Source organism: Peromyscus maniculatus, chromosome 21 (genome assembly GCF_049852395.1).
Source record: "Peromyscus maniculatus bairdii isolate BWxNUB_F1_BW_parent chromosome 21, HU_Pman_BW_mat_3.1, whole genome shotgun sequence".
Classification (NCBI taxonomy): domain Eukaryota; kingdom Metazoa; phylum Chordata; class Mammalia; order Rodentia; family Cricetidae; genus Peromyscus; species Peromyscus maniculatus.
This window is the reverse complement of record NC_134872.1, coordinates 30,539,703-30,562,045: the sequence shown is the minus strand read 5'-3', so window position 1 is coordinate 30,562,045 and position 22,343 is coordinate 30,539,703. Positions and strand designations below refer to the sequence as shown.

The window sequence follows — 22,343 nt, the reverse complement described above, 5'->3', positions numbered from 1 at the left end:
TTAGAGCAATTAACAAAGTAATTCAGCCAATGGGCTCTCTACAATCTGGGATGCCTTTGCCTACTCTGTTACCAAAAGGATGGCCTCTCATAGTTATTCATTTAAAAGACTGTTTCTTTTCAATACCCTTACAAGAAAAAGACAAAGAAAGATTTGCTTTTACAGTGCCTACTTATAATAATTCTCAACCGGTTAAAAGATTTCAATGGAGGGTCCTCCCTCAGGGAATGTTGAATAGCCCAACTCTGTGCCAATATTTTGTACAACAGCCATTGGAAGTGATACGTAAAAAAATTCCTAAATCTATAATTTATCATTATATGGACGATATTTTACTAGCTGACTCAAATGCAGATACTTTAGAAATAATGTTTGAAGAAGTAGAAAATTTTACCCTGCTGGGGATTACAAATTGCTCCTGAAAAGATACAAAGAGGAGATTCTATTAATTATTTAGGATATAAAATAGAGCTACAAAAAATTAGACCCCAAAAGGTGCAAATTCGGAGAGATAGACTACAGACTCTTAATGACTTTCAAAGATTATTTGGAGATATTTCTCATCTACGAACTATTGTTGGGGTAAAAAATGATGAACTGACTAATTTGTTCAAAACCTTAGAAGGTGACAAGGACTTAAATAGTCCAAGAGAATTATCACCTGAAGCTGAGAAAGAATTAGCCTTGGTAGAAAAGAAAGTGCATGAAGGACACGTGGATTGTATTGATCCAAAGCTGGATTGCATTTTGGTTATTTTACCTTCTAGGCGTTCTCCTACTGGAATATTAATGCAGAGGGAAGATATTATATTGGAATGGATATTTTTACCAAATAAACCAAGTAAAAAATTAAAAACTTATGTGGAAAAAATCTCTGACTTGATTTACAAAGGAAAATTGAGACTTCGTCAATTAGTAGGCATAGACCCAGCAGAAATTGTCGTACCATTAACTAAGGAGGACATTGAAAAATTATGGACAGAAAGTGAACCTTGGCAAAGAGCTTGCAGTAATTTTTTGGGAGAAATTAACAGCAAATATCCCAAAAGCAATAGAATTGATCTTATAAAGAGAGCTGATTGGATCTTGCCTCGAATTGTACAGCAAAATCCCATGTCTGGAGTTTGTACATTTTATACAGATGCCAACAAAGAAGGAAAGGCAGGTTACAAATCAGAAAATTTGAGTAAAGTGGTTCAAAGTCCGTATAATTCAGTTCAAAAATCAGAATTGTATGCTATTCTGTTGGTATTAATGGATTTTTCAGAACCCCTCAACATAGTAACTGACTCTCAGTATGCTGAAAGAGTGGTGTTACATATTGAGACTGCAGAATTTATCCCTGATGCTTCAGAATTAACTTCACTATTTATTCAATTACAAGATACAATCAGGAAAAGGAATCATCCTTTATATATAACTCACATTCGATCCCATACTGGTCTGCCAGGCCCTCTAGCACAAGGCAATGATGAGATTGATAAATTATTGATAGGAAATGTGCTGGAAGCCTTAGAATTTCATAAAAAAAAAACATCACATCAATAGTAAAGGTTTAAAAAAGGATTTTTCCATAACCTGGCAACAAGCCAAAGAAATAGTAAAGAAATGGCCTACTTGTTTCTTCTACAATCAAACGCCATTACCAGCAGGATGTAACCCAAAGGGTACTCAGAGAAATGAAATCTGGCAGATGGACGTGTTTCACTTTGCAGAATTTGGAAAATTGAAATATGTACACCACACTATTGATACTTATTCAGGATTTCAATGGGCAACTTCTTTGAGTTCTGAAAAAGCTGATTCTGTAATCACTCATTTGCTAGAAGTTATGGCCATCATGGGTATACCTGCACAAATCAAAACTGACAATGCTCCATCATATGGCTCTGTTAAAATGAAACAGTTTTTTGCTTATTACAATATAAAGCATATTACAGGCATACCACATAATCCTACAGGTCAAGCAGTTATAGAAAGATGAAACAGAACTCTAAAGGATATGCTAAACAAACAGAAATGGGTAACAAAAACCCCCAGAAATAGACTGCATAATGCTCTTCTAACTTTGAATTTTCTGAATGCCAATGAGAAAGGAACAACAGCTGCAGAGAGACATGGATAATAGAAAAAACTATAGAATTAAATCAGCCTATATACTTTAAGGATGTGCTGACCTCAGAATGGAAACCAGGGTATGTATTACAATGGGGACGAGGTTTTGCTTTCGTTTCTACAGGAGAAGATAAGCTGTGGGTTCCATCAAAATTGATAAAGGTTCGATTTGAACAAGAGAGACCTCTTAATTAGAGGAGGTGATAGTTCATCAACCAGCATGAACATCCAATTTAAACTAACTTGTATCAATAACACATGCCTTTTCATTTAATCAGATAATAACTTGCCAAAAGGAAACATCCCCAAAATTAGTCTTGGGGAAAGGTTTTTGTTTTTGTCTTTTAGAAGAATGAAGGTTAAGGAATTTGAAGAACACTGGACAATTGAGACAACTGAAGAAAAGGGACAAATCATCTATCCCAAGAAACAGAATGAAACGATGTATGGATATATATTATCTAAAAAATTTTATGTCTTCCTAAATGTTTGTTTCTGCTTTTCTCTAAAGATTTAACACTATTGGTCTTCTAATAGTCCCAGTTCAATTAAAATTTAAAGCTGACTTTGGAGTTGGAGAATGGCTCTCTCCTTCTTTAAACTCAAGCATGTTGTTAAAAGGAAAATGCAAACTCCCTGTATCATGCCAGAATAAAAGAGCCATCTTCTGCTATGGTACAGGACAAAGGCAAAATTAATTAAGGGACTATTCTATTACTAATCTCAACTCTTTTGATTCTATTCTGATTCTTTAAACTTTTCTTAAAGTATAAATTTTATATCAAAATTTACAAGATTAATATATATATATACATTTTAAACTTTGTTAAGATGTGAATGGTCATATAGAGTACTAACTAATTATAGAAAAAAGGCTAGCTGCATATATATGTTTTTGTGTTCGAGTCTCTTATCAGTTTTCTGCAGGAAATCACGGCCAGGCCTAACATCAACTGAAGTCTCCAGAAAGAAGATGGGGCCCCACAACAACAACAATTCCACGTGGACAATAATAATATCAGTAAGCTGACAAACATCATTCACAGATCAGCTTTGAACTACAAGGTTCTCAGAGCAATTTTGAGATGACTAGCTGAGATGATCCAGTCTCAAAGACTACTTGAATAAGGACTTGAGATAAACCCTGAACTTTGGCATTATACACAGACTGGATAATGAAGGATATAGTTACCTTTCCTAGAATTTGACAATTAACCTAAAATTTTTCTTTCAGGATAAAGAAAACTTCGCCCATACCCAGCAGGAAGCAATTTTAAGAATACGACGTGCACATTCCCAAAGAGGTGGTGTGGGGCGGGTGGTTTTTTGGTCTTTTTAATGGGTTTTGGGTCTAGGATAATTTTCAGTATTTAGGGGGGTTGGTTACAAGTTATTGTCAAGGGTTAGGAAAAAGGCTAAGCAAAGGAGATTAGATTTAAGGTTCTTGTTTAAAAAAAAGAAAAAGAAAAAGAAAGAAATGAAAAAGACAATTACTAGTTTTAAATACTTTACATTGGGTTGGATTGTTTTATATTGTATACAAATTTGAAATTGATAGTGTTAGAAAATGCTATATGTATATTTCTAATTGTATTCATACCATTCATTTAACAATGTAATGCAAATTTCTGATCCTTGAATGTTATTATTACCAACTACTAGGATATAAAGAAATGAAAGTTAGTAGTTAGACATTACAATAGAACTTGTAGTCATATTAGATATGTTTTTAAAAATTGAGCAGAGATGTTTTAGACAGGTCATCTTCAAACCCTTCAGAGATCTACAGAATATGGCATTTAAAATGTTTTAATAACTTAGAAAATTTTTCTTTTTTGAGACATGTCGGCTCCTGGCAGTACCAATCTACTTCAGAGAAAATATGGGCATTGAAGAAACTGCATATGGAGTCAACTTTCATTGTGGCAAAAGTTAACCACTGGACAACAAAGTATCCTCGTATCAACAGGACAAAATGCACAGACAGAACACGAAACAAAGGACTACTGATTCTTGCCAAAACAAGTGTGGCTATGGCTTTATCAAAAGGCATCTTCTGAGGCCAGGACAATATGGCCCCATCCCTGAAGTGGCCTTCCCAATCCGGAAAAGGTACAGTGCCCTTTTCTTTGAAGGCAGCTTAACAGGCAGAGGGCCAATGGCTTCTGTTGTGCAATGGAACAGCAGCTGAAAGCTCACGCCTCTCGAAAGTAGACTGGCATTTAATAGAGGGATGTGGAGAAGAAGGGGATGCTGAGATGAAGCCATATGTACACAGCCAAGAAGAATGAATAGCTGAATTAAAAAACTGTCAACAATTTCCAGAATTTAAAATCCTGAATCATGACAGGACACTAGTGGAATTCAGGTGTTTCTGGTACATGGACTGCTCTCACCCAATGTGAGGTTGAACTGTTGACCTTGTGTACATCCTACATCACAAACGAGTCTGTCAGATACACTAAGCCTATAGGCTGAAGATGATGCCCCAACACTGCGGAGAAACCTCAGGTGACTGCCCAGGCAGCTGGCTGTTTCTGTCAACTCACAAATTTTTTGGAATTTGCTTGCATGCACTTCCTGTTTTTATTTTTGTTAGCTAATATTATTCCCTTCTTGGGTCTCTGAGGGAGTTGAAGATTAGTTAGTTATGGTTGAAGATTAGTTAGTTATAGTTGAAAATTAACTAGGATAGAAAGTACATTAGATACATCTTGGATTTACCAAAATAGGATAGATAATGGAATTATTTTCTCTGATTTGTCAAATACCTGTTTAGGTATTTATTACTTGTATATATTGTATATAGTTATTGTACTTTTGTATATAGTTTTTCTTTTGTTAGTTATAACCTTTTGCTTTTTTTTCTTTTTATTAAAATAGAAAAGGGGAAATGTGGTGGTATTCTAATTTACTGAAATGTGATTTTGATTGTATGTTAATAAATAAAGTTGCCCGGGGGTCAGAGCTATTAGAGCCATAGACAGAATGTGGCAGTGGCGGCACACGCCTTTAATCCCATAGATCTCTGTGTGTTCAGGGATACAGACAGCATTGGAGACATATGCCTTTAAGACCTAGGGGACTGAACATTCAGACAGTGACAAGGCAGTCACGTGTTTGGGTTTACAACCAATGAGAAGGCAGAACAATAATACTATAAAAAAGACATACAGACAGGAAGTAGCTCTCTTTAGGGAAGCTGGGACACCGAAGGCAGAAGGGTGAGATTTTAGCTCTGAGCTCTGACCTCTCGGCTTTCTCTTTCACATTGTTTTTGTGTTTCTTAGTTAATAAGACAGCTGGATACATCAATTGAATCTGAGATGCAACCAAGGACAGCAGCAATGGCTTATCCTGTTTTGAGAGTCTCTTAGACTGTTCACCAACTCAACAAAAAGTTTCTCATTTCTGGCCCAGGTGTTTTTGTTAGGCTATGACTCTTGCAGGTAGCATTATCACCCCAAATGGTATAACTTCATTTATCTATCATACACAATTGCACACTATTGTTTTTTTGTCAATGGACATTTAGCTTTAATGACCAACAATTTATCTGAGAGAGAATGTAGGCAGTCATGCAACTATAAGAAATGGTTAATTGAACTCTTTCCTTCATTGAAGCACTGTCTTGTAGGTGGGATAGCAGAGATTATGCTGGATGAGAGGTGGAGCCAGTAGGGTCCCATGGTTGCGACCCATCTTAGGACATTGTCTTAATATACTTTCTATTACTGACAGACATCATGACAGAAATCAGTTTGGGGAGGATAGCAGTTTGTCACTTACATGTTCTGATCAAAGTCTATCATTTAAGGAAATCAGGTAAGGAATTCAAGCAGGAGTAAAGGCAGAAAACATGGAGGGAAGCTGCTGCCACCTTGATCTTCATGGTTCACTCACATGAAGTTCTTATACGACTCAGGCCCAACTTCAAGGAAAGGAAGTGTGCACAGTGGGCTGGGACACCATGTTAATCCTTAATCAAGAAAATGGGTCTCCAAATCTGTCACCAACAGCAAAACCACAAGCTTAGTTTCAACTGCTGAACACATTTACCCTCTTTGTTAGTGAGCCATTTTTCTGGGGAAATGGATGGATGAGGAAAAGATTATATTGAGTAAGAAATTCCAGATCCAGAAAGACTGATGTCATTAGTTCTTTACATCTTCTGTTCTCAGATCCCAGTCTTCAGATGTGAATATATAACATGGAGGAACAGATGTTGGAGGGCTTACTTAGCAGGACTTGACACTTACCCTTTTATTTGAAGGGTTACTGTCAGGAAGAGGCTACCAAGAAGGACTGATCCTTAGGTTTTATATTTGCTTTGTGACATTTGGCTCTTGGGGAGGGGCATAGTTAGCAGAAGCTGAACTCTAATTCTGTGTTGCAGGAAATCCCTGGTAGAACCAGACACAGCAAACACTGTATGAGGGTTTTGGTTACAGGGGAAGGGACAGGGAGTAGGGTCTACATCTAGATGCCTGTGTGGGGCTTGGTTGAATGGAAGTATATCTAGCAGTAACTGACACCTTATTGTGAGTGAATGTGTGTTGAGAGAGAGAGAGAGAGAGAGAGAGAGAGAGAGAGAGAGAGAGAGAGGCTGTTGCTATGGCAGTAGGGGAGGGAATACCTATCAAGACTGGATACACAGACCTACATGCATATTTGGGGCTTTGTTTGTAGAAAATGTGATGCCGGGTAGGTCCTGAACATTAGCAATGTGGAAGGCTTAGAATTCATGCTTGTAAACCTAGCAGACCCTGACACCAAGTTGTATGTATTCATGCTTTCATGTGTGTGTTTGTGTGTGTGTGCTTTTGACTGTAGGGGAGATATGCCTGGCAGGTGCCCTCTGAGATACGATATTTATGATTTACAAAAGAATATTTATTAAAATAACATAGTCAAGATACAATGGAGGAGAACACTGTGGTGGCCAAAGAACTGGGCCTCTGATGCAATGCACAGTCTTCTCAATTCTTTGCAGATTATACAGGGATTCAGGGCTCACAATGGAGTGGGCATGGAGCAGGAAAACAGTGCTCTCAGTGCATGGGAAATTCTCTTCTTCATCAGCTTCCATCCCCTGAGTGACATGGATCCAGTTGTTGTAGGTTCATCTTGGCGCTGGTCATTGGACTTGTTGTGCCCCAAAAATGGTTTCTCTGTGGAGAAGCCTATGTTCAGAAACCATGTATGAATTCCATCCGGGCTAATGTGCCTGAGGAGAGATCACCAGGCAGACTCTCCACAGAATTCCTGTTGACTGCAATGTGTCGTGCAGCACTGTTGATGACATTAGCCATCGGGACACCTCCTTCTGGGACTGTTTCATCTGAACAGGGCTTTTTCTCCTGGATTGAGTATCTATTGAGCATGGTATATCTTGCGTCTCTTCACTTCTCCTGTACTTGATGGGAAGGCAGCTTCACTGGCTCTCCTCTTCAAGGGGAGAAGGGGCCAAAGAGCAACTACAGGGTTGTCATTTAACCGGGGCTTCTGATTCTGCTCATGGCTGTCCCCACAGCTCAGTTTGTATTTGAGGATATTGAAGGTTGCCATTAAGTTATTTGGTTGCTTGTGTTTTAGAGATGATACAATCTCCTCAGATGTATAGCCCATGGTGCACATGGTCTCCATGATCTTGGGAAGGATTTCCTTGGTTGCAGGTGCTGCATGTTGTTTGATGTTGCCCAGCCATTGTCTTTCCTGGAGCTGACATATTATTATTCTGTGCTTGTTGGGGACCATGAGCAATTGTTCAATGAGGATGATGCAGGGTTTTGACAAGCGGTAGGGAATGGGATACTTTGTGGTGGTGATGACCTTGTACATACCTTCAAAGGTGGTTTCCTCATATGGAAATTGTCCTGTGACCAGTACATATAGGAGGACTCCCAAGCTCCACATATCTACCGCCAATCCATCATAGGGTTTCCTTGCCAAAATCTCTGGAGCCAAATAGAGCAAGGAGCCACAGACTCCCTCCAGCATCTGCCCCTCTGCCAGCTGTCTGGCCAAACCAAAGTCACAAAGCTTGACATTGCCAGCTTCGTCAATAAGGATATTTTCCAATTTAATGTCACGATGGGCAATTCGTTTGTGGTGGAGAAAATGAACCCCTGAAACCACCTGTTGGAATATTGGTCTGGCCTCATCCTCCGCTAGAAAACCCCTCTCCCTGAGGAACTCAAACAGATCCTTTCCTGGAACATATTCCATGATCAGGTAAGTTATTGTACTTGTGTCAATAACGTGAAAGAAATTAACTATGTTTCTGTGTTCCACAGATTGAAGTATTTCTACTTCATTGTTGATTCCAGCCAGAGAATTCTCTCTCTTCTCCAGGAGCTTGACAGCCACATGTGTATGTGTAGGAAGGTGACAGGCAAGCTTCACCTCCCCAAATCCACCAGAGCCTAGAGATGTTAAGATCTTGAAATCCTTTTCAAGGATGTTTTCTCCCAAGGGGCTGGCCATGATGTTCAACTCCATTTCAATCACTTTATCTTGTTGGCAACTGCTGGGACTTACAATACCTGAAACAAAAATAAATGTAATTTTAGGATGGATGTTTAGTGCTTTGGATTCTGTCATGGAATGTGGGCCATCCCAACCAATCTAATGGTGCAAGTCAAGGACATAGAAACACTAGAAGAACACAACCTCCAAGCACTAGATGAGGAATCATAGTAAAGATCAAATATGGAATTGCTGATGTATGTGTGGAAAGGAAAAGTCTGAGATCAGAGATAGAATGACTTGGGCATTTTTCAAGAATGTATCAAATTGAAAAATCCTGGCCCAAACTGATCAAGAGATTTAAGATACAAACTTACAGGGGAAAAAAAAGAGAGGTTATGTCCTAACCAAACCACAGTCCAGAGGATCTTTCATGTTTGTTTCAACTCCTAGACCCCAGGAAATTATAAAGTATAAAAGGAATTCATAGATGTGTATGACTACTAAAATAAGATAAAAGAAAAACACATACGATTTGAGTCATAAGCAACAGGTGTGCCTGGTAACAAAAATGGCTTCAAGCCAAGTGGAGCCCAGGCTTCTTGGATTCCCTGAATCTATCAAAACCTTGGAGAAGAATGAACACTGTGCTGGGGGACTTGCTGATCAACCTGACACAAACTAGAGTCATCAGAGAGGAAGGGACCTCAGTTGATGACATGTCTCCGTGAGATCCAGCTGTCTGGCATTCTCTCAACTAGTGACCAAAGGGGGAGGCACTTGCCTATTGTGAGTGGTGCTATCTTTGGGCTGGTGGTCCTGGGTTCTATAAAAAGCAGGCTGAGTAAGCCAGGGGTAGCAATCAAGTAAGCAGCAGCCTTCCATGGCCTCTGCATAATCTTCTGCCTCCAGGAGCCTGCTCTGTTTGAGTAGCTGTCTTGAATTGTTTGGAGATGAACAACAATCTTGCAAGTATAAGCTGAATAAACCTGTTCCTTCCCAACTTTATTTTTCTGTGTTTTTTGTTTGTTTGTTTGTTGTTTGGTCATGGATAGCTTTTTTTTTCTTGCAGCAAGAGAAACCCCAATTAAGACAAACACCAATGTTACAGAAAAGTCTCATGAAAAAGAAAGCTGAGGAATGTATTCAAAATGATTTCAGTGCTGGTATTACCCTGAGCCCACAACCAAATAAACTCAATGAATAAAGAAAGTACAAACAGCTTTCCTTGATGAATATAGATTGGAAAATCATTAATGAGAGTATTTGATACTTTACATCCATCTGAGCAACACACTAAAGAGCCCCTCGTTCACAATCAAAATGGCCTCACCCAGGAGCCTAAGAATTAGCCTAAAATTAGTAACAATCAAATTGGAAAACATCATAATGACTAAGGAGACTGTGGAGAAGGGTCCACACCCAGCACTGTGACTTGTGTTCTGTTGTGATATAAGGAAAAAGTTAAAACTAGATGTAGTTTTATGTGAGACAAAGCAGGTCCACAAACAGAAACAGGATATACGTTGTGTTCTTTGGGTCATGAGGAAGGAGGAGGGTGAGCTTTTGTAAAAGTCATTGTATCAGTCACAAAGCTGTGGTAGGGGTACTAAAATAGTGCAGGGCAATATGATCTAGGTAAAGTACAGGCATATATGGAAATGTTTTGTAGTACCAAATCTTGTAGGTGTTTTAACAAAAGTCCTGGAGCCAGATTTTGGGGTAAATGCCAAAAGATCAGAGAGACAAAAGAACAAGCCACTGCCAAGTCTTAGCTCTAAGACTCCTCAGCCTGAAAAGCTTTAGTTCCTGTCTCTTCATGCCTTCTATACTTTTATCTTCCCAGCTATCACTTCCTTCCTAGTGCTGGAATTAAAGACATAGGTGCTTCCCATGCAAAGGCATGAGATCCCAAGTGCTGGGATTAAAGGCATTTGATTCCTAAGTACTGGGATTAAAGGTGTGTCCCACTACTTCCTGGCTCTGTTTCTCTCCTAGACTGATTCAATCTCATGTAGTCCACACAGATCTCTGCCTCCCGAGTGCAAAGAGTAAATGTGTGTGCCACCACTGCTTGGTCTCTATTTTTAATCTAGTGGCTTTTTCTCTTCTCTCATCTTCAAGCAAATTTTATTAGTCTACACAATATATCACCACATGGTATAAATGAATTGGGTATGTGTGACATATACTTAAATATGTTTAAATACGGGGAAAAAAGAATCGAAATGGAAGTAAGAGACTTAATTTTCAAAAATGAAAATAGGATAACAATGAAGAATGGGACAATACAGGCATAAATTAAACCCAGATCAAAAACCAACACTATAAATATAAATATGAAACAGCAAGCATAAATCCCAGGAAGCAAAACCAACAAAATAGGAAACACCCTCGCTATATTGAGGTTCAGTTGATAGGAGAACTGTAATCTATCAGGACCATTGTTTCATTCTCCATGTTGTGTAGGCATCCAACAGTGACTCCAATGTACAAGCACAAGGCTCCGCTGCAGGCAGTGCCCCTTATGGACTAGTATCTCATATTCTTCATACTGTCTCTTTGTAATATCACTATAAGCAACCAGCTAATCATGGCTTGTCAGATTGTTTCTTCTCAGCTTCTATACCATAACAGAGCCCCTGTTATTTTTTACCATGACTGTGATCAAGTCCCACTTAAGAATCAATTCTAGGGACAAAGGGATTATTTGCACTCACACTTTCAGCAGACCTAGAAGCCAAAGGTCTGGGAACATCTTGTTCCTTATAGAGCTGGGTTGTTAGGTGTCTCGTGACATTGCTTTAGGAGTTCTCTATCCACCAGTGACTTACTCCTAGAAAGCTTCACCTCTGTGGCTTCTACAACTTTCCAAGCAGCAATAGCTACTGGAAACCAAGTGTTCAAAAGGCCTGAGATAAGGTTAACAGAACCACTGTGGTAGTTTGCATGAGAGATGTCCCTACAGTCTGGGCATTTGACCATCATGTTTTGGCCTATTTGGGGAACATAAAGTGGTATAGCCATGGAGTTCTCAATAACAACAGATATAGTCTCAATAACTTATACAACGATTCAATTTCCCTCTTCCTCTTTCTCCCTGGAGTTTATTGGAATTACTTACAGGCTACAGTCCAGCTAATTCAACAATAGCTGACTTGAACTGAAAGGTGCTGAATCCAGGAGAGGCTTGGTCCACAAAGCTGGGTCTCTTGGCTGGTCTTCAGTATATACTGGAATGCCAAAACTAGTAGGAACGAATTCCACTGAAGGAATGGGCTTGGTAACAAGGCAAAGGCAAGGGAGAAATGAGCCAAAGCCCCCTTCTTCCATGGCCTTATATACTCTTCCTGCACAAGGTGTGGCCAAAATTAAAGGTGTGTCTTCTTGCCTCAAGATCTGGATTAAAGGGTGTGTCTTAACCCCTACAGATCCTCATTAAAGATAGGAGTTTCCCTGCTCTTTATCCAGAAGAAACCAAGCAAAACATAATCTCTCACAGATGTGCCCTCCATTTCTGGATTGTAGTTCATTCCATATGCAGTCAAGTTGACAACCAAAAATAGCCTTCACAGTGGCAGAAGTCCATCACTGGGATTGTCCTTGAGATTAAGGACAATGACTAGCCTAGCCTTTCTCCATTAGCTCTCTCTGCCTCCTGATTTAATTTGAAGATTTTAGGCTTTCACCTTTGCACTCAGGCCTTAAGGACATTGGAAAACTGCATACTGACACACAGTGTATTTTTGTGCTCAATGAGCTTTACATGCAAATATTCAATGTAATTAGTCATTGGTCTATTGTCTTTTTTTTAATCTTTTGTTTTTAGAGAGAGGGTTTCTCTTTGTAACAGCTCTGGTTTTCCTGGAACTCCATTTGTAAATCAGGTTGGCGTTGAGCTCCACAGAGATTTGCCTGCCTCTGCCTCGAGAATGCTAGGATTAAAGCCCAGATCCACCACCTGGTATTTTCTGTTGTTATTTTTTTTTTTTTAACCATAAATACTGGACTGTGGTGATATTTTATCTGTGTTCCCCAATAAAGTTTATCTGAGGATCAGAGGAAAAAGCGAGCCACTATACTAGACATAGTATTCAGGGAATGATAGCACATGGCTTTAATCCTATCGCTAAGGAGTCAGGGATCTGTCTGGATCACTCTGAGTTCAAGGCTACACTGGAAACAGAGCCAGAAGTGGGGGCACAGGCCTTAAATTCCAACACTATTAAACTATAAAGGTCTGGAGGTCTGTGCAGACAGACAGAAAGTGACAGAGCTGTATGGTGATATTTTATTTGTACTGAAGTGTAATTTTAATTTTATGTTAATAATTAAAGTTGCCCTGGGGTCAGAGCTATTAGAGCCATAGCAAGAGCGTGGTGGTTAGAAGAGCTAGGTAGATTTCTGTGTGTTCAGGGATACAGCCAGTATTGGAGACATATGCCTTTAAGACCTGGAGGGCGGTACTTACAGGCAGTGATGAGGCAGTCATGTGGTTGGGTTTACAACCAATGAGAAGGCAGAACAGAAAGAATATTTAAACAGGGACAAACAGGAAGTAGCTCTCTCGGGGAAGCTAGGAGCACTGCAGGAGGTAAGATTTTATCTCTGAGCTCTGACCTCTCGGCTTTTCTCTTTTACCTTGGTTCTGTGTTTCTTATTTTAATAAGACGATTGGTTACATCTACATCTGGCGCCCAACGTGACAAGAATCCATTAAAAACTGCTTGGGGCCGGCTCCCTAGCCGGAGCAGCCGGCTCCCTAGCCCCGGCCCAGGTCTGCTTGGGCTCAGGCTGGACTGTGAGCTGCTTGCTTAAAGCCAGTGCTACAAACAGCTCAGGCCTGCCCTGCTAAACAGGGCCCCTGCCTGTAAAGCCAAGCCTTGACTCAGCTCAAGAGGGAACAAGTGGCTGGCTTTAAGCTTAAGCCGGCTACCCTTTCACTTTCACTTTCGCTTTCGCTTTCGCTTTTGCTTTCTCTCTTGCTTTCTCTCTGTCTCTGTCTCTGTCTCTGTCTCTCTCTCTCTCTCTCTCTCTCTCTCTCTCTCTCTGGATTTACACCTAGGACTCTAGGTGGCTGTTTTGAAATTCACTCGGATTTCTACTGTTCTACGCAGATTTGGTAAGTCATAAAGGAAACTATTTAAAAGACACATTTTTTCCACATTTAAAAAAAAATGGGTTTCCTGTGTACATTGGAAGAAAATTGGGTTTTGTTTGAAATTTTAGGCAGTCTGACAATGGAACAACTATATGAAAAGATTAGTATTATGGGAATTATGCAGTTTATCACCATGCTTATTCTCACTTTACTATTTAAAAAGATAGTCGATTTAAGTGCCAGGATAACAGCTTTAGAAAAACCTGTTAAACCTGTAAAAATTCAGACAGGAGAAATTAACAGTGAAGTTGGTTCAAGTTTGGATCATAAGGTTACAGAAAGAAAGCCTGTTTTCACACAGTCACCCTTAATTTATCCTGTAACCGTACAGCAGATGCCTGATCAAATGGCTACACAAAATATCTGGGCTCCAATTGAACTGATGGATTTTAAAAGGTTTAAGGAGGCAATAGTATCTTATGGCATGCATTCCCCATATGTAAAGCTAATGTTAAACTCTTGGTCAACATATAATAGGATTATACCACAGGACTGGCGGGACCTTGCACAAGCTGTTCTGGAACCCAGCCAGAGAATTCAATTTCTAACGTGGTTTAAGGATGAAGCTAGAAACGTAGAAAAACAATGGACCGATAAAGGAATACAAGTTTGTCAGGATCAGCTTATTGGAGAAGGCCAATATGCTTCAATACAAACACAATGTTTATATGATGTTCAAACCGTAATTTTATGTCGAATGGCAGCCTTGAATGCATGGGACAGAGTTGAGGAACCAGGAAAAAAACCTGAGTCATTCACAAAGGTTATGCAAGGCCCAAAAGAATCTTTCACAGATTTTTTAGAAAGACTGGCTTCAGCAATAAACAGAATGGTCTCAGGATCAGAAGCTAGTAAGGCAATAATTGAAGCTTTGGCATTTGAGAATGTGAATGCAGCATGCAAAAGAATAATCAGGCCATTAAGGGCAAGATCTGCACCTTTGGAAGATTGGATTAGAGAAACAATTAATGTTGAGGTTGATGAGCATGATACGTGGGTAGGAGAAGTAATTTCAAAAGGTTTGAGGAGTGTTAGATGTTTTGGGTGTGGAAAGCAAGGACATTTTAAAAGGGACTGTAAACAGGTCATTCCTAGAAACAATGTTTTTTCAAGGAACAATGTCAACAGAAGGCCCCTTCCTTCTGGAGTATGCAGAAGGTGTGGTAAGGGAAAACACTGGACCAACGAATGTAGATCAACAAAGGACAGACAGGGTAATCCTTTGCCTCAGTTTTCGGGAAACTCCCGGAGGGGCCTCATGCAGGCCCCCATAGCAAAACCAGTTCAAACCTTTCCTGCAGCTGTAGAGGAAATCCCTGCTCTGAGCGATTAAATAACAAAATGACTATTGGAATAAATCATGCTGGTCAGGATGATGAAACAGAGAGAATAGCAAATTCAGGAGAAAACATAAAGAAAATTTTTGGCAAACTTCTATTAATGAACAAAGACCAAAATTAACAATAAAAATAAATGGTGTTTTATTGTCTGGTCTGGTAGACACAGGTGCGGACGTTACCATAATTGCACCAGAATTTTGGCATCCAACTTGGCCTCTTCAGGAGGTAAACGTTCAACTGTTAGGAATTGGGACATTATCTCAGGTGAAACAGAGTGCAAGATGGCTCGAATGTATAGGTCCAGAAGGACAGAGAGGAAAATTAAAACCATATGTGGCTAACATAACTATGAACCTGTGGGGTCGAGACTTGTTGCAACAATGCAATACTCAGATTAACATCCCTCCAATCTCAGAAACAAATCATAAACTAGCACATTTTACTGAGAGAAATATTAGAAGATATTGTTCTAATGAGTGGTCACCAGCCATCCATATTATACAAGAGCAGGGCACAATAACAGATGATCTTCCAAAGACACCAACAGCTCTACCTTTAAATGGTTAACAGACAAGCCTGTATGGGTCCAACAATGGCCTTTAACAACAGAGAAACTCCAGGCTTTAGAAGAGCTGGTAGAAGAACAGTTAAATGCTCAGCATATTGAAGAATCAACCAGCCCTTGGAATTCTCCTGTATTTGTTATTAAAAAGAAATCTGGTAAATGGAGAATGGTAACAGACCTTAGAGCAATTAACAAAGTAATTCAGCCAATGGGCTCTCTACAATCTGGGATGCCTTTGCCTACTCTGTTACCAAAAGGATGGCCTCTCATAGTTATTGATTTAAAAGACTGTTTCTTTTCAATACCCTTACAAGAAAAAGACAGAGAAAGATTTGCTTTCACAGTGCCTACTTATAATAATTCTCAACCGGTTAAAAGATTTCAATGGAGGGTCCTCCCACAGGGAATGTTGAATAGCCCAACTCTGTGCCAATATTTTGTACAACAGCCATTGGAAGTGATACGTAAAAAAATTCCTAAATCTATAATTTATCATTATATGGATGATATTTTACTAGCTGACTCAAATGCAGATACTTTAGAAAGAATGTTTGAAGAAGTAAAGAAAATTTTGCCTTGCTGGGGATTACAAATTGCTCCTGAAAAAATACAAAGAGGAGATTCTATTAATTATTTAGGATATAAAATAGAGCTACAAAAAATTAGACCCCAAAAGGTGCAAATTAGGAGAGATAGACTACAGACTCTTAATGACTTTCAAAGATTATTTGGAGATATTTCTCATCTACGAACTATTGTTGGGGTAAAAAATGATGAACTGACTAATTTGTTCAAAACCTTAGAAGGTGACAAGGACTTAAATAGTCCAAGAGAATTATCACCTGAAGCTGAGAAAGAATTGGCCTTGGTAGAAAAGAAAGTACATGAAGGGCACGTGGATCGTATTGATCGAAAGCTGGATTGCATTTTGGTTATTTTACCTTCTAGGCATTCCCCTACTGGAATATTAATGCAGAGGGAAGATATTATATTGGAATGGATATTTTTACCAAATAAACCAAATAAAAAATTAAAAACTTATGGGGAAAAAATCTCTGACTTGATTTGGAAAGGAAAATTGAGACTTCGTCAGTTAGCAGGAATAGACCCAGCAGAAATTGTCGTACCTTTAACTAAGGAGGACATTGAAAAATTATGGACAGAAAGTGAACCTTGGCAAAGAGCTTGCAGTAATTTTTTGGGAGAAATTAACAGCAAATATCCCAAAAGCAACAGAATTGATTTTATAAAGAGAGCTGATTGGATCTTGCCTCGAATTGTACGGCAAAAACCCATATCTGGAGTTCGTACATTTTATACAGATGCCAACAAACAAGGAAAGGCAGGTTACAAATCAGAAAATTTAAGTAAAGTGGTACAAAGTCCTTATAATTCAGTGCAAAAATCAGAATTGTATGCTATTCTGTTGGTATTAATGGATTTTTCAGAACCTCTCAACATAGTAACTGACTCTCAGTATGCTGAAAGAGTGGTATTACATATTGAGACTGCAGAATTTATCCCTGATGCTTCAGAATTAACTTCAGTATTTATTCAATTACAAGATACAATCAGGAAAAGGAGTCATCCTTTATATATAACTCACATCCGATCTCATACTGGTTTGCCAGGCCCTTTAGCACAAGGCAATGATGAGATTGATAAATTATTGGTAGGAAATGTGCTGGAGGCCTCAGAATTTCATAAAAAACATCACATCAATAGTAAAGGTTTAAAAAAGGATTTTTCCATAACCTGGCAACAAGCCAAAGAAATAATAAAGAAATGTCCTACTTGTTCCTTCTATAATCAAACACCATTACCAGCAGGATGTAACCCAAAGGGTACTCAGAGGAATGAAATCTGGCAGATGGATGTGTTTCACTTTGCAGAATTTGGAAAATTGAAATATGTACACCACACTATTGATACTTATTCAGGATTTCAATGGGCAACTGCTTTGAGTTCTGAAAAAGCTGATTCTGTAATCACTCATTTGCTAGAAGTTATGGCCATCATGGGTATACCTGCACAAATCAAAACTGACAATGCTCCATCATATGTCTCTGTTAAAATGAAACAGTTTTTTGATTATTACAAAATAAAGCATATTACAGGTATACCACATAATCCTACAGGTCAAGCAGTTATAGAAAGATCAAACAGAACTCTAAAGGATATGCTAAATAAACAGAAAGGAGTAACAAAAACCCCCAGAAATAGACTGCATAATGCTCTATTAACTTTGAATTTTCTGAATGCCAATGAGAAAGGAACAACAGCTGCAGAGAGACATTGGGTAATAGAAAAAACTACAGAATTAAATCAGCCTATATACTTTAAGGATGTGCTGACCTCAGAATGGAAGCCAGGGTATGTATTACGTTGGGGACGAGGTTTTGCTTTTGTTTCTACAGGAGAAGATAAGCTGTGGGTACCATCAAAATTGATAAAGGTTCGATTTGAACAAGAGAAACCTCTTAATTAGAGGAGGTGATAGTTCATCAACCAGCATGAACATCCAATTTAAACTAACTTGTACCTGTAACACATGTCTTTTCATTTAATCAGATAATAACTTGCCAAAAAAAAACATCCCCAAAATTAGTCTTGGGGGAAGGTTTTTGATTTTGTCTTTTAGGAGAATGAAGGTTAAGGAATCTGAAGGACACAAGACAAATGAGACAACTGAAGAAAAGGGACAAATCATCTATCCCAGGAAACAGAGTATATGGGAGTATATGGCATATGGGTATATATTATCTAAAAATTTTTATGTCTTCCTAAATGTTTGTTTTTGCTTTTCTCTAAAGATTTAACACTATTGGTTTTCTAATAGTCCCAGTTCAATTAAAATTTAAAGCTGACTTTGGAGTTGGAGAATGGCTCTCTCCTTCTTTAAACTCAAGCATGTTGTTAAAAGGAAAATGCAGGCCGGGCGGTGGTGGCGCACGCCTTTAATCCCAGCACTTGGGAGGCAGAGCCAGGCGGATCTCTGTGAGTTCGAGGCCAGCCTGGGCTACCAAGTGAGTTCCAGGAAAGGCGCAAAGCTACACAGAGAAACCCTGTCTCGAAAAACCAAAAAAAATAAAAAATAAAAAATAAAAAAAATAAAAGGAAAAGGCAAACTCCCTGTATCATGCCAGAAAGAGCCATTTTCTGCTATGGGACAGGACAAAAGCCAAATTAATTAAGGGACTATTCTATTACTAATCTCAACTCTTTGATTCTATTCTGATTCTTTAAACTTTTCTTAAAGTATAAATTTTATATCAAAATTTACAAGATTAATATATATATATACATTTTAAACTTTGTCAAGATATGAATGGTCATATAGAGTACTAACTAATTCTAGAAAAAAGGCTTCAGTTAGCTGCATATATATGTCTTTGTGTTCGAGTCTCTTATCAGTTTTCTGCAGGAAATCACGGCCAGGCCTAACATCAACTGAAGTCTCCGGAAAGAAGATGGGGCCCCACAACAACAACAACAACAACAATTCCACGTGGACAATAATAATATCACTAAACTGACAAACATCATCTACAGATCAGCTTTGAACTACAAGGTGCTCAGAGCAATTTTGAGATGACTAGCTGAGATGATCCAGTCTCAAAGACTACTTGAATAAGGACTTGAGATAAACCCTGAACTTTGGCTTTATACACAGACTGGATAATAATGAAGGATATAGTTACCTTTCCTAGAATTTGACAATTAACCTAAATTTTTCTTTCAGGATAAAGATAACTTCGCCCATACCCAGCAGGAAGCAATTTTAAGAATATGACACCCACATTGCCAAAGAAGTGGTGTGGGGCGGGTGGTTTTTTGGTTCTTTTAATGGGTTTTGGGTCTGGGATAATTTTCATTGTTTAGGGGGGTTGGTTACAAGTTGTTGTCAAGGGTTAGGAAAAAGGCTAAGCAAAGGAGATTAGATTAAAGGTTCTTGTTTAAAAAAAAAAGAAAGAAAGAAAGAAAGAAAAGAAAAGAAAAAGATAATTACTAGTTTTAAATACTTTACATTATTACCAACTATTAGGATATAAAGAAATGAAAGTTAGTAATTAGACATTACAATAGAAATTGTAGTCATATTAGATATGTTTTAAAAATTGAGCAGATATATTTTAGACAGGTCATCTTCAAACCCTTCAGAAATCTACCGAATATGGCATTTAAAATGTTTTAATAACTTAGAAATTTTTCTTTTTTGAGACATGTCGGCTCCTGGCAGTACCAATCTACTTCAGAGAAAATATGGGCATTGAAGAAACTGCATATGGAGTTAATTTTCATTGTGGCAAAAGTTAGCCACTGGACAACAAAGTATCCTCAAATCAACAGGACAAAATGGACAGACAGAACACGAAACAAAGGACTACCGATTCCTGCCAAAACAAGTGTGGTTATGGCTTTATCAGACGGCATCTTCTGAGGCCAGGACAATATGGCACCATCCCTGAAGTGGCCTTCACAATCTGGAAAAGGTACAGTGCCCTTTTCTTTGAAGGCAGCTGAACAGGCAGTGGGCCGATGGCTTCTGTTGTGCAATGGAACAGCAACTGAAAGCTCACGCCTCTCAATAGTAGACTGGCATTTAATAGAGGGATGTGGAAAAGGGGATGCTTAGATGAAGCCATATATACACAGCCAAGAAGAATGGACAGCTGAATTCAAAAACCATCAACAATTTCCAGAATTTAAAATCCTGAATCATGACATGACACTAGTGGAATTCAGGTGTTTCTGGTACATGGACTGCTCTCACCCAAATGGAGGTTGAACTGTTAACCTTGTGTACAACCTACTTCACAAATGAGTCTGTCAGATACGATAAGCCTATAGGCTGAAGATGATGCCCCAACACTGTGGAGAAACCTCAGGTGACTGTCTAGGCAGCTGGCTGTTTCTGTCAACTCACAAAATTTTTGGAAGTTGCTTTTGTGCACTTCCTGTTTTTATTTTTGTTAGCTAATATTATTTCCTTCTTGGGTCTCTGAGGGAGTTGAAGATTAGTTAGTTATAGTTGAAGATTAATTAGGATAGAAAGTGAATTAGATACATTTTGGACTTACTAAAATAGGATAGATAAGGGAATTATTTTCTCTGATTTGTCAAATACAAATGGACTAGACATCGTTTAGGTATTTGTTACTTGTATATATTGAATATAGTTATTGTACTTTTGTATATAGTTTTTCTTTTGTTAGTTATAACCTTTTGACTTTTTTCTTTTTATTAAAATCGAAAAGGGGAAATATGGTGATATTTTATTTGTACTGAAGTGTAATTTTAATTTTATGTTAATAATTAAAGTTGCCCTGGGGTCAGAGCTATTAGAGCCATAGCAAGAGCGTGGTGGTTAGAAGAGCTAGGTAGATTTCTGTGTGTTCAGGGATACAGCCAGTATTGGAGACATACGCCTTTAAGACCTGGAGGGCGGTACTTACAGGCAGTGATGAGGCAGTCATGTGGTTGGGTTTACAACCAATGAGAAGGCAGAACAGAAAGAATATTTAAACAGGGACAAACAGGAAGTAGCTCTCTCGGGGAAGCTAGGAGCACTGCAGGAGGTAAGATTTTATCTCTGAGCTCTGACCTCTCGGCTTTTCTCTTTTACCTTGGTTCTGTGTTTCTTATTTTAATAAGACGATTGGTTACATCTACAGAGCTGGGCATGAAGAGGAAGTGATGTAGCTGGGCCGAGAGAGGAAATGAGTTAACAGAAGAAAATGGAATATAGGCATGGTATACAGGATGTGGTCTCTTTGGAAGCAGAGGATTGTTGTCTTGCAGCTTGTCATTTTCTTCTGATCTCTCAGCTTTCACCCCAATTTCTGGCTTTGTGTTTTGTTTTAATAAGACCATTTAGCATTTGCCTACACTGGATCACCACTTTGACTCATCTCAGATATCCTGTGGTTGCCCAGAGTCAGGGTGGTCTTGTGTTTAGGCAGGACTTTGGGATAGGGGTGTGGTGGAAAGTTCCTTGTTAATTCCAGGCTGCCACCCACCTCTCTTTCCTTGATGTTGGCCTCCTTAAGGCTTGCCAGGCTCTACCTTTATGCTTTTAGCCTGCAGGCAGCACCTGTCCCACCCCCACCCCTGCTACCACAAGGTGGGCCTCCCAGAAGGGCAAGCAGTGCTGGCTGCAGCCACAGCAGCCCCAAGTTAGGGGATGCCAGTGGACCTAGTGTTATATTTTTTAAATGGCCGGAAGGAGTCACATCATACAACAGGGTCCATGTAGGCTTCAGGCCTCCATCAGTCATGCAGGACTTCAGAACATTTCTTTAAATGTTTCATATTCATTTGAGTTTTCTCCTTTAAAAATTCTGTTTAGGTTGTACCCATTTTTAGGTGGATTATTCATTGTTTTAAAAATATTTAGTTAATGAGTTCTTTATAAATTGTGAATATGACCCTCTGTTGGATGAATAGTTAGTGAAAATCTTATCCCATTCTAAAGGATGACACTTTGAAGGACAGTGTCCTTTGCTGTGCAGAAGCTTCTCAGTTTCATGAGGTCAATTTACTAATTGTTCTTAGTATGTGTACTAACAGTGTTCTCTTCAGAAAGTTTTCGTGTGCCAATGAGTCCAAGGTTATTCTCCATTTTATCTTCTATCAGGTTCTGTTTATCTGTTTTTATGGTGAGATCTTTTGTCTATTTCCAGTTGAGTTTTGT

The 22,343-nt window shown here is 38.8% G+C and overlaps 1 pseudogene; it reads right to left on the bottom strand.

The window, feature by feature from the left end:
• Nucleotides 1-7,488: 7,488 nt before the first annotated feature.
• Nucleotides 7,489-8,601, bottom strand: LOC143269870 (putative sperm motility kinase W pseudogene; annotated as a pseudogene).
• Nucleotides 8,602-22,343: the final 13,742 nt, after the last annotated feature.